Below are 12867 nucleotides of genomic sequence, written 5' to 3' on the forward strand. Positions count from 1 at the left end.
AAATAAATCCAGATTTTATTTGGAAAAGTTAAATTTGAGGAAGTTCACTAAATGTTTAGCAGAAACACTAAATGAACAATTAGCTGTGCTGCTAGCGCATTAGCTGACATTGTCCAGTAATTTCACAAGGACTTTGTTTTGTGTAACCAACAGTTTATGAAGTCAGAATTAAAAGAGCTTCAAATCCTAAATGTGTCACGACGTTTGGTTTTGAACTTACAAGTGAAAGGTCTCGTTGTATTTGGGAGACCAGCTGTTGTTCTTGGATTTGGTCTGAAATCGGCGCTTCTTGTCGCTGAGGTGCGGCCCGATCATCGTGACTTCCACGAAGGGTCTGAACATCCCAGACGTCTGCCACTTCAAATCACTGGCTGCAATCACTGCATCAATGACACAAACATTTAAACAGAAATGACACTAAAATGCTCCAGCTTTGATTTCATTGGTTCAAAATGAGCCCAAACGGACCTTTGAGAGTAACTTTCCGCTCTCCGCTCTTGGGATGAGTGTACAGCTCAATCTGCAGGGAAACCTCTCCGATGGGTTTGTCCACACCTGAGCCTGGTTTAACACAAACAACATTTGGTCCAATGCAGGCAAAGAAAACCAAGTTTTATAGAGTCATGCGACGGAAACGCAGGTTTCACAAAACAGAAGAGAGAAAACGATGAAGGGAAGTTGGGCTGATGATGATTTCATGGAGACCTACCCCTGCTGGGCTGGATTTTCTCATTAGGGGTTAACCTAATACCCTTCCCATTGTGCACTGGCACAGAGGCAGCAGGAGATAAAAACAAGACAGCAACTTAAACAACCAAATCCAGGAGATAAAAGCAGCGAGGAATCTGAAACTCTCCCGTATTTAATCTCCTTGGAGGCGTTTTGGATCTACCCTGTGAATGCTGCGTGGTCACGAAGGTTTTGATGAGCGTGTCGGTGGTCTGGGTGTAGAGCGAGAGAGCGTGGCGGAGCGACGAAAGCTCAGCGCTCTTCTCCAGGAAAGTCTTCTTCAAGCCGTTCCCGCCCGCATGAAAGTATTGCTGCGTAGGAAACAAAACGAGAGGAATCAGCGTTCTACAACCTGAATGATTAAACTTAAAGTGGAGTTAATCAGACTTTTAGTTAATCAACTAAAAGACTCTTAAAATGTGAATGAATTGTACTTTTCTGTTTGACCAGAGGTCGTTTCGCTCTCACCTTGATGGTATCCAGAGCCACATCCATGACGGCACACTGCCTGGGCGTCAGGCTTTTAGCGTCTCCTGCCATGTGATCCTAAACAACCCAAACCAAGACTTTGACTAGACCAATTCACAGGAGAAAGCAAACTCAAAGGCAACCTGATACCTTCAGTTTGGAAAGGTGTCCCAGTTCTTTAGCAGCAGAAAGGATCTGTGCTCCCTTCAGGAAAAACAGAAAAATGAATGATTCTTTTAGTTTTCAGAAGCCTTGTTTCAATTTTAATGATCATATTAGTAAAGTTTGATGGAGATGGAAAAAAGCATCGATACAACTCATGTTCATACATAAAGTGAGTTATTTATCTACTCTATATGTGATTGGATGATGTTCAGTTTGTTGACTAATAATTAAACTGAATATGCCACAGTCATCATTTTAAAACATAATGGATAAAAATATTTTTTGTGTTTGGTCACGTCTGTCAAAATGTTTGCATCTCATCATCTGACACAATTACGAGTTGATCCATTTCAAAATGGCAGCCATGTTTCCATCCAGCAGTGATTCAAATTTTGAACAAATTTTTAATAATGTATAAAAGAAAATGCAAATTACACTGCAAAACCATAAACTCTTACCAAGTATTTTTGCTCTAGTTTCTAGTGCAAATTTGACGAATGTGAATTACAACATTTAACTTTTCTTTTGGGATCAATAAAGTATGTTTGAATTTGAATTTTAAAATATCTCAGCACATTTTAAATAAGACAAAAATAACTTAGTAGTAATTTATCAGAAGTAGAAGCTTGTTTTAAGTCGATAATTCCTTAATATTGATTAAAAAAAGTAGTTGGCAGATTATTTAATTTAAGGGAAAATGATTTGTTATAAGTGAAATAATCTGTCCTACACAAAATAAGTTCATTACATTTATTTTGCCCAAAATTATTGATATAAAATGAGATTTTAGTCTGGTTATTATTTCCCTTATAACATTGCAAAAATATCTTGATTTAGGTGAAATAATCAAATTTTGTCAGCAATATTAAGAAATTATTGACTTAAAACAAGCTTCTATTTCTTGCTGAAAAGCTACTTGTGAGTTAGTTTTCTCATTTTTCTGCTGTTCTAAGATAGTTTCACTGACAACTAGATCAAAAATATTTGGTAAGATTGTGTTTTAATTCACACTTTTTGACAACATTTCAAAACCATCTGGATGGAAACCTGTCCAGTGACGGAGACGAGCGTCAGACTCACCAAGGTGTCGTTCCCTTGCGGCAGGACGATGTTCTTCTCCAGGCTGGTCATCACGATCCTCCACAGCTCCTTCAGAACGCGCTTCAGGACGGTTTTCTCACACACCGTGGCGAACAGCGTTAATCTGCAAAAACAAGACGTTCACACACACGCCGACGGACGAGCCGTGTTTGGGGAAATCCCACTGAACCCACTGCGCATCCAGGAAGTCCATGAGCGGCCGCAGCATGTTGTCCGAGTCGCCCTCCACCTGGTTCTTGGTGTTTTCGTTGAGCGGTCCTTTGATCTGGTACAGCAGCGACGCCATCTGCCGCATGCAGTCGGTGATGCGGCTCTGGAAGCTGCAGGAGAAGAAAAGCCAGTGATGCACTGGGACAAAGTGGGGGAAACGTGGGGGTGTGAGGGCGGCGTACCTGTTCCCAAACGTGCTGCTGAGGTCGTCCAGAACGTTGTTGAGCCGAACCTGCAGGTCGTTGAGCAGGTCGCTGGCCTCCGTGTCCATCTGGAGGAGAGAAACCTTCAAGTTCAAAAGGCTGACAAAAGGTTTTAGAGAAAGAAAAAGGGAAATAAAACTGGGAAGTTTTGGGATTTTACTGCGACTCAGAACCTGGAAGCTAAATTACTTCTAAAGCTGAATTATTACAGAACACCTGAGAGTCTACGGTTGCATTACGAGTCCGTTAAACACCTTGTTGGTGTAGTTTGCATTTCTACTCATAATAACATGCATGTTACAGTTCACCTCCTGTAACACGCATGAACTCACCTCATGATCCTCACATGCATTTTCTCTCTATGTGGCAGAAAGTTGGGAGGTAAAACAAGACATTTTGGATGAAATGCCCCATTTTGACACTCATCAAGTGGAAAATTGCATATTAAGAATATAATTTAGGATATTCTGCTTGTGCCTACCTTCTCAAACGGTTCGTCCATCTTTGTGTCAGAAAATTGTTAGAGATATAAAAAAACACAAACAGTGTCAAACTGTCCTGAAGAGGTGGAGGAGCTGTATAAATCCAAATGATTTCTGGACTTTTTGGTGAATATTAAGGTGATTTAATCCAAGATAACATGTTTAACCCACCTCATCCTTCTCAGTCTATCACACATGATTTAGAAAAGGAACGAAATAAAGTGTTAAAATAAAAAAATACAGTTGAAGGTGATTTGGCGCTTTTATGGAAAATAAGGGAAAATGCTGCTAATCTAAAGAGGAAATCCTCACAGATGAGAATCAAACCAGACAACAAAACTCCACCATGTTGGATGTTTTCGTTTCAGTTTGGGGAAAATCTTTGGAAATGACTTTGGATTTGGAGAATGAAGGATGTTAAAAACCACTTTCAACTGCAACAAACCTCTGCCTCCATTTCCTCCCCTTCCTCTTTAACTTCCTCCTCTTCCTCACTTCCTTCAAACTAGGAGTTGCAGTAAAGAGGCAACAAAGGTTTTGTCTTGTTGCTTCATTCAGATAATTGTGCAGTGGTTTTTTTAAAAGTTATTTTTAAGGCATATATGCAGTCATGTTTTACATGTTTGCATATGCAGTGGATTTGCCTGCCATGCTAGCGCGCTGTTCTTCAGCTAGAAAAGCAGAGAAAAGGTAGAGAATGTCTTTCTCCAGCCACAATTACAAGAACTGACTTTATATTGAGTTAAAACGTGGATACTATCAGAGAAAAACAAAATATTACCATTTATTTTTGGTCTAGTTTATTGTTCAAGTACATTTGGACACTTAAAATAAGACAAAACTGATTTACAAGTAACTTTTTAGAAAGATACATGAGCTTGGAGGGAGTTTGAGACGCATTAAGTCTTAGAATATTCTTCTTAAAAAGGAAAACCTGCAGATTTGTCTGCACAAAAACTTTTGAATTTCATATTAAAATGTTAATTTAACAGGGTGATTCGTATTTTCCCAGGCAGCCTTAATTTTCTTTTATATGATTTCAACATGGTGCATTTCCTAACAATCAATAACAAATCAAATTGATATGATGTCAAAACTGGAATCTATCACTAATTTGAACACTTGACCCTCAACATCAATGTTGGAGAAACGTTATCGTCATTGATAATGTAATAACAGCAACAGTGTTACAACAACACTATTAAATAATAGTGTTGTTGTAATTTCAAGGCTGCTGTTTCTCTGTCAGATTCCCTCAGGTCTCCACAGCAGAGAGATGGATCACGGCGCTCTTCCTCCACCTCCTCGCCGCGCCCCATCCTCATCCTCCACCACCTCCACTGAGTTCTGATGGGTCGCTTCAGATCCTCTCTGGAGATCAGACACCAGAACAGAGGCGGATCAGAACCAAAACCAGCAGCTCTGCTGAAGCTCAGGAGAACTCTGAGTCCAGATGTGGACCCTGGTCTCCTCCAGAACCTCCTCTGTTCTGCTGTGGAGGAACTGTGTGGCTCCAGTTCTGCAGCAGGACCTTCTCAGCTGCAGCAGCAGAAGAAAGGACTTCCTGTGTTCAGGTTGGATAGAAACCTGGATATTTTCTAGCTTGTGGTTCTGCTTCCAGCATAGATGTTCTCCAGGGTTCTGATCTGGATCTAGTGGACTGTAGAGCTCATCAGGTTTCCTCTCATCCACTTTGAGATATTCAGCCTCCTTTAGATTCAACCTGAAGCTTCTTCTGACAGATTAGCTGCAGCTGATATTTAGCATGATGTTTATTATTCTAGCCTCAGTTTTCTGATCTTCATGTGACTCCACTGAATCCAACTCTGATGTCGTTCACTTCACAAGTGATGAAGATCCATTTTTCTTTCACTTCCTGCTGATTTCTTTCCAAAGCTCCATTTTTTCCAGGAGGATCTTCAATGTTCTCTTTAGATGATGAAGGAACTCAGACTGACTCCACCCGGCTGGTGCTCCAGGTGAGCAGAAACAAACAAACCCTGAAGTCATCCATCTTTAGATTTGGACCAACTGAACATCAAGCTTCAGTAACGTCTCAGTTAAAGTTTGTTTCCAGATCTGAGATCAGAAAGTTCTGGAACAAACTGGTTGCTCTCCAGTTTGATGATGTTTCCAACCTGAATGTTCATCCATTTTTCTTCTCTCAGCCTGGAAAGAAATCCTCTAAATTATCTGGCTTGATAAAAACTGTTTTATTAGTAAAATCTTGGAATCTTGACTCACTCTTTGTGTATCAGGACTTTCACCTTGCAGTTATTCACCTGAAATGAAGAGGAATTGTTTATTTTTGGTCTAAGAATAAAATGCTTTTGTAAGGATCATGTAATCACATCCTGGAAAAACCTTCAGAGTTTATCTTTGCTCTAAAGTTATGAAAACCCGAAACCTCTCCCTTTTTAACAGAGATCAATAACCAAACACTCTGATCTTTGCTTAATCTGCCAGTTTGACAAATATAAATGAACATCGCTTCAAAATGTGTGTATTTTATTACTTCTGAGTGGGAAAGTGCTTCTGAAATGGAGCAGGAAATACATTTCATAACAGCTAATTTGGATGTGATCAAGGCAAGAAGGCAGCGGTCAACACACACACACCCAGTGGTGTGTTCACACACACTCTGCAGAACTTTGTGTTCATCAGGAGGTCGATTGTTTCAGGTTTGAGCTAAAACAGAAGCAGCAGCACTTCCTCTACAGGAGAAAACACACGAGGTCATGAGGTCAAGCTTTGTGACAGTAAATAAAACACATGAATAATCTCTTGGTTTGCTGAATTATAATAAAACATGATATTTATGTTGTGAACAATTAAATAATTTTAGCTTGGATTGGCTCTGAACACATCATAAATCACTGATTCATTATAAAAACTTTGACTAGACTCAGAGTAGACTTATGGAAATATACATGATGAAGTATTTAAATTCAGCATTTCACTGAAAAAGTAATTAAAGTGTAGATACAGGGATAAAGATTAGCATGCTAACCCCTCAGGTTTCCCATCAGCCACTTGGGTTCAGGATGACCAACATTTTTAAACATGGCTGCTAATTTTGAGCCTTTTAAACCAGATATGGACATTAAATGTTCCCTGTTAGAGATTCAGGTTTTAACTTATGGATCTTTGTCAGTAAATTTGATTTAATTATTGGGGAATAATAAAAAAATTGTCAAGGAATAAACTAAAAATTAGGTTTTTGGAGTGAAATGATTAATTGTTGAATAAAATGGAAAATTAATCATGTAGGATTAATTAGATTATTTTATTGTGAAATTTGAAACTGTTACAATTTTACAGAATATCCTTATAAAATCAACAAGTAACTTATTTTAATTTGATCATTTTAGAAACAAAACTTATTTTTAAAGGAATAACATTAAGAGACTGGTGTTTTTAGAATTTGTTATATTTAATGAATAATTACTGGGTATAGCCAGTGAAAACCACTAATTTATTTAATTTTTTACAGATTGATTGAATTAATCTAAAGATGATTGGTCTTAGAATCAATAACAATTAATTGATCAGTGGCAACTCTCTTAAAAATAGTTTTCTCCTGTATAAAGAGAGCTAACCATCTTTTCATAAATGAAAAAAAAAAACATTACATTTGTACTTTCACTTTATGTAAAGAGTATTAAGTACTAATTGAATTCATATAAAACATGCAGTTTTTTCATGTTATTGAACGTAGGCAGCCTTCAAAATGAGCGGTCCTTATTTTTCTGTGATGCTTCCGTCTCTGCGTTGTCCTGTTTCCCCTTGATTGTTCCCAGGTGTTTCTCGTTTCTGTGATTACCATCTGTGTATTTAATCCCACGGTTGTCCTTTGTTCCTCATGGGGTCCTCATCGTTCTTCACGTCATTTTGTCAAGCCTGTTCTTCTGTCCACCAGGATGAACAGTTGCTACCGGCGTTGAGCCCTGGCTTCAGCTCAGCCATGCTGCCTGTTTTTGTGTTTCCACTTGGACTATTTTTACTATTAAAACCATCATTTAACTATATCCTGGGTTTTCTGCCTGCTGCTTCACCACCAGCATCTCTACCAGCATCTCTTGATAGAGTGAAGCTATGACAAGAAAACAAACTGAAAAACATGTGAATCCTGGAATAATCCTGGAATAATCCTGGAAGAATCCTGGAATAATCCTGGAATAATCCCAGCTTCCATCTTAAAAGGATTAGAAGAAGAAAAAGTTTCCAAGGACTCAATCAGAATCGTTTCACCAAGAAATAGATTGTAGAGACTGAACTATCTGTTCAACAGTGAGAGAGTTTCTCTGACAGGAGGAAAAACTTTAGACTCTTTAGACTCAAATCAGGTCAGAAACACTGAAGAACCAGAACTGGACCACAAGAACCCAAATCCAGGAATCAGAGGTTCAGTGAATGTGGTGTTGAAGGTGTGGAGGAGGATCAGTGAGTCAGAGGAGACTCTGTAGAAGGACAGAATGCCAGCAGGACAGTCCACATACACTGCTACTCTGTTAGAGACAGAGGAGGAGGAGAGACGGGTTACTACGTTATTGTGCCAGACAAAGTAACCATGACGATCAGAGCAACTCAGCCTCCAGGAATGATCATTATATCCAAACAAACAATCTCTACTGATTCCTTTCCTCCTGATTCTTCTGTAACTCACTGATATATAAACATCTCCTCTCCACTCGACCTCCCAGTAACAGCGACCAGTCAGACCAGTTCTACACAGCAGCTGAAGATAATTATCAAATCTGTCTGGATGATCAGGATATGACTGAAGCTCCATCATCAATGTCACCTTCCTGTTGTCTTCAGACAGTTTGAGTTTTCTGCTCACTGTGTTTGTGTCGATGGTGAGTTGACAGGAATCTGATGGAGAACAAACACAATCCAGCTGCAGTTATTGATCATTTATTGACACTTTGACTCCTGAATGAGTGATGTGACAGTTTGAAGATGGTTGAATGTGAGCTGCTTTGTTGTCATGAATCAGATGAAAAACACACTTACATCTCCATGGACCTGGAGTCAAGAATCGGCCTCCAGCAGGCTCCACCCTGAAAGGAGGAGGGGGGTCAGACCATCAGTCTCTTTCAGCAGCAAACATGGACATTACATGTCTCTCAGACACACATTGTCCTCGAGGGTCTTGACTGCAGCCTGCAGAAAGGGGCGGGGACGGACCACTGTCAGTCTCAGACCTTATATGGAATTGGGACTATTGCATTCCGGAAATGATGGGGGCGCTATTTTCACAATCACTAATACCTTAAAGAAGCGGGGTGAAGAGGTCGATTGGAAGAAGTTTGAGAAGTTTCGCCATTGACGTTCGGAACGCTATTCATAATGGAACAAGCACAAAGTCAGCAACAGGTATTTTCTACCTTATTAAAACTTTTTTCACATAGTACATCAAAGCGCTTTTTCTAGATTAGGTTGAAAATATAATTGACAGCTGCAAACGAGTGAAATTCATAGTTCGTACAGGGGAAGGCAAATTTTAGCATGTAGCATAGCTAATTATTTCCGTGCAGGGCATCATTAGATAAAAATCGAAAAGTAGAAAAATGTATACTTGAGAAATGTATTTTATGCCCCAATTTTTTTTTTCGTTATACAGATGCACTTATCAATTTGCAATATTGGGATCGGACAGAAAATTCTTCCCGTACTGTCTGAAGACAAATACCGCTGTCCCCTTTGCTCATACAGTGCGGAGGAGTCTTAAAGGTACAGAACCACATAGCAACAACTGCTATCGTTCAACATAACAGTATGTAAAACTACACTTATGAATGTTTTTTTTTTTACATTCTTATCAGTTTTTCTTGTGTTTTTATTTCATTTTTAAAGGTTAATATTTTTTTAAATATGTTTTTGTACACCAATGTTAAATTTCTTGAAAGTCTAATATTTTTTATAAACTAACAGCTTTTTTTATAAGCTAACAGCTGCCATCATAAGTGGAACCCAGAGATGATACTGTAATGACGAGCAGCACTACTTCAATGTATTTTTAGTAACTGTGCAGCAAACTACACATTTAAAAGTAACAAAGTATTTTGTGAAATGGCTATTATTAAGTACTGTTTTACTGATTATAATGTGCAATGTAATATTACCCATTTATTTCAGCAGACATTAATAAAAATGAAGTTATGTGCACTGTTAGGTATTTTAATACAAGACAACAAATTAAGGTTAGAAGAAACCTAACATAAACAACATTTATCAGTGTATCGTGTTTTAATTCTTTTATGGATTAAAATGTGATCTTCATTCAGTTAAGTTTCTCGCATTATGTTGCATATCAACAACATTAACTCAAGAGTATAACATTTGGAAAAATGGTCCTAATTATTTATTTTTTTAATCAAAGTTACAGAGTAATTGAGTAAATCTGATTAGTTAATCTTTGGCTGTTCATTTTGTGCAGAACATATATGTGTTATCTGGAAGCCATTAATTGTTAAATCCTACAAAACAGTTTACAACAACGTTAAAGAATCTACAGTGATTAATTCAAACATGCCTTTTGTTCTTCCAATCATTTGTATATTTCCTGGTGTAATAACCTTTTTCTTTTATCTTAGTAGCTATTAGGCTGAGTCTTCGCTCTGTTCTGAGTGAGAATGAATCACATCTTGTTTAAACATATCTGCAATGTATATAAATGTTTATTTTTATTTATTCATTTCTTTTTTTAAGATTCATTTATAATCATGTCATAGCCATTCTTCCAGTATGAGTCTTGCATTGCACATGTTTTTTTATTATTAATATTTTCAGATGCCTTTGATTGCACTGGAAGCTGTTCTCCAGGAGGTGATTCTGGCACAGGGAGGCACATCTTCCCTCACCTTGGCATTGACCTGCAAGTGCTTAGAAGCCATTGTGTCTGACCCAGTTTTCAGGAAGAAGACTCACTTTGCTTGGCTAGATGGTAAAGACCTTTGACTTTTTTCACCTAAAAACATGTGAAATTAGATTTCAACTACATAAAATCAGTTTTTCATCAACAGGTGAGATCAGCTGGGCGACATTTTCAGAATCATTCAAGGCAGAAAACAGGATTCCTTTTGCGGTTGTAAGATGTTCTTCCTGCAACCGGCAGCATAAAGACTGTGTGGGCTTCACTGGACATGGAAGATGAGGAGAGTTCCCTCGTTACTACTCTGATGGCACATCTGGACACTGCCCTGAATGCCAGTACTGAATGCTAGGACAGTATTAGTTGTTTTCTATAGTCTTTCTATAGATTTCCAAGCTGCTCTGATAGGAAATGACATCATCACTCTACTGATGATGTCACACTCTGATGTCACTGACCAGGAGCTGCTGGACTTCTACATTTCCAGCATGGAGGACAGAGAAGATCTCAGCTCTGATGAGGAGCTGGCCTGCCTTCACACTGATTGAGGGTCAAAGAAATATTTCCAGATGAAGTCAGACTAAAATGTTGGATTGTCCTGCTGTTGCAATCAGAGGCCAAGAAGAAGCTTCAAGTTCTTCTCCTGTTCAGCTCCACGTTCCTGTCAGAGATGGTAAAAACATCCATTGTTTTTCTGTCTCATTAGTTTCCAGAAAGAGTTTAAATGTTTCAGCAGCTTTTAACCTGCAGCTCAGTAAAGATCTCTCCTCTTTCCAACCTGATTTAGTCCATGAAGCAGAACATCTCTGCTGCTGCAGCAACAGGAGGAAACTTCTCCAGCTCTCAACTTCTACACTCTGACTGCTTGGAAACAGATCAGGGAGGAACAGCCTTTTCTCCAGGCTGCTCCTCCTGACTCTAGCGCCACCTAGTGAGGACAACTACCATACAAATAAAACTGCTAACTCTGCCTCAAACAGTTTGCTTCATGTTTTGTGTATTTTTGGTTTCATTAAGTCCTGAAAGTTGTGAATCTTTGTTTCACTTTTTGAGAACTTTTCCACATCCATCTGACCATTTTCTGATCTTTCCTCATTTGGGCTGATTGGTCTAGATCTCCATGAAATATTTTTAAAGTCCAAATTGTTTCCCAGCTGTGTCTCTACAATTACATATCATATCTTTTTTATATCATTAATCTGCATATTTTTAACTTATTTTTAAATCAGCCAATCAGCTTCCTGTATTTCCTCAGTAGATCAGTCAGTGGAAGCCCCGCCCAGCCCATGATGCTCCTGGTTTGTGAAGACAGAGAGACAAACTGAACTCTGACAGGAAACAGTTTCAACTGATTTTCTCTCTCCAACCTCTTGGTTCCACATGGAGCTATATTTGGCCCCCTGCTGCTCTGAATACCATGTTATTGTGGTTCAGTAGATGGGTTGGTTTCCCAGGTTCATTCAGAACCATGTGAAAGATTCTTATAGTTTAAATGAGCTGCTGTTTGAAAAGTTACACAACCAAAATGACCAGAGATAATTTGAGTTATTAAACTGTAATAAGAGATAAAATGGGGTTCAAAATGTTATCCATTCATTTATAAATGATATGACTGTATACCAGCTTCATACTAAATGTTTCCCAGCAGACTGACTAAAGACATTTCTCCCTCTTCCTCCTCTATCAGACCTTCTCTGCTCCTGCAGCAGGTTCCTCCATACCTGAGAGCTTCCAGTCTCCAGTGTGGATCCTTCAGTCCAGCCGACAGCAGCTTCACTCCTGAGTCTCCTGGATGATTGTAGCTCAGGTCCAACTCTTTCAGATGGGAGGGGTTGGAGGTCAGAGCTGAGGCCAGAGAAGCACAGCCTTCCTCTGAGACCAAACAGCCTGATAAGCTGCAGACACACAATTCATCACATGATGAGAAAATGAGAACATTGAGGTAGAGACCAAGGTCTGAACGGACGGACGGACAGATGGATGGATGGATGGATGGATGGATGGATGGATGAATGGATGGATGGACGGACGGACGGACGGACGGACGGATGGATGGATGGATGGATGGATGGCCCAGAGTCACCTGAGAGTTTCCAGGTTGCAGTTTGGACTCTTCAGTCCAGCAGAGAGAAGCTTCACTCCTGAATCCTGCAGGTTGTTGTTACTCAGGTCCAGTTCTCTGAGACTGGAGGACTGGGAGCTGAGAACTGAGGACAGAGCTTCACAGCTTCTCTCTGAGAGGTTACAGACACTCAGTCTGAGGAGACAGGGAGGAAAATATACTATTAAATAATTTATTAAAATGTCTTTTTCCAGTCAACAATGTTCCTCTTTACTGATTTAATGGACTGTTTTATATATAATCATGTTGCCTTTTGTTGTGATCTGGTTCAGTCTATATTTGGGTCTCCAGCCTTGAAGGACTGAACTAAAGGCAACAAGGAGGCTGGCAAGAGAAATATTAAATTCCTCTATGAACTAAATGAATCCATGTCAGTTTTAACAGAAAGAGTCCAATGAAGCCTGAGAATCAAGGCTGGGCTGAAGATCAGCATCAGGCTCAGTTTGAGTATCAGCATCAGAGCTGGTTTGAGGGAAAACAGCAGCTTGAATCAAAGCAGAGCAAATCTAC

General features: G+C 39.2%; 1 protein-coding gene across 1 annotated transcript in view; it reads right to left on the reverse strand.

The window, feature by feature from the left end:
* LOC129379595 (NACHT, LRR and PYD domains-containing protein 3-like) overlaps nt 1–12867 on the reverse strand; it is a gene marked incomplete at its 3' end in the record, with an annotated part of 205355 nt that overhangs the window by 21656 nt on the left and 170832 nt on the right.

The sequence above is a fragment of the Poeciliopsis prolifica genome, unplaced genomic scaffold (assembly GCF_027474105.1).
Source record: "Poeciliopsis prolifica strain line A6 unplaced genomic scaffold, Auburn_PproV2 SCAFFOLD059, whole genome shotgun sequence".
Classification (NCBI taxonomy): domain Eukaryota; kingdom Metazoa; phylum Chordata; class Actinopteri; order Cyprinodontiformes; family Poeciliidae; genus Poeciliopsis; species Poeciliopsis prolifica.